At 42.0% G+C, this 619-nt stretch overlaps 1 protein-coding gene across 2 annotated transcripts in view; it reads left to right on the top strand.

Moving 5' to 3' along the window:
* The window catches only part of JADE3 (jade family PHD finger 3), a 46,607-nt gene that overhangs the window by 28,330 nt on the left and 17,658 nt on the right, over positions 1-619 (top strand). The gene's annotated exons all lie outside the window — the stretch shown is intronic.

Genomic DNA, 619 nt, shown 5'->3' with positions numbered 1-619 from the left:
AAATTCAGAGTTCTGAGGAACTTGCATACTGGGTTCTCAAAAGAGTAATTAAGTTTCACACATGTTAGCCCATTCAAAATCAGCTAAGTAAACTTTCTTTTGCCATGCAAGTTGTGGGTATAGAGGTCTATGAGCAGGAGTGAGCTATGGAAAATAATATTGGAATTACCACTGGGATAACTGAATTGTGGTGGAATAGCCTGTGTGGCTAGTATTCTTCCATGGGTGATTGTAGGTCCTTTAGGAAGGACAGGTTGGCATCTCCTGCATTTGCTGCTAATAAAATAAGAAGTACCTATAGAGAAATGATAATCAATGGCAGTGTTGTCTGTAACAGCAGTGAAATAGTGGTGACTGAGATCCAGAGGGGAGTGAGGAGGGGAAGTAGTTTTTCTGGTCCTGGGCTTCAGAACAGCACATTTCTACTTAGGTAACTTGGTGGGATCTGGGAGGCAGTTCTGAAAGGTGGAATTACTGAAGAGAGCTAGCAGGACTTCAAGAGAACTGTCCTCCAAGCACAAGAAAGTTCCAATTATACATTCAGGAAAATTATTAGATGTGTTGGGAGACTGGTTTGGTGAAGTAGGGAGTTCATGAATGAGCTCCAGTGCCAAAGGAT

This window comes from Geospiza fortis, unplaced genomic scaffold, assembly GCF_000277835.1.
Source record: "Geospiza fortis unplaced genomic scaffold, GeoFor_1.0 scaffold366, whole genome shotgun sequence".
NCBI lineage: Eukaryota > Metazoa > Chordata > Aves > Passeriformes > Thraupidae > Geospiza > Geospiza fortis.
Note: the sequence above shows the minus strand (reverse complement) of the source record. Positions and strands in the feature narration are given on the sequence as shown.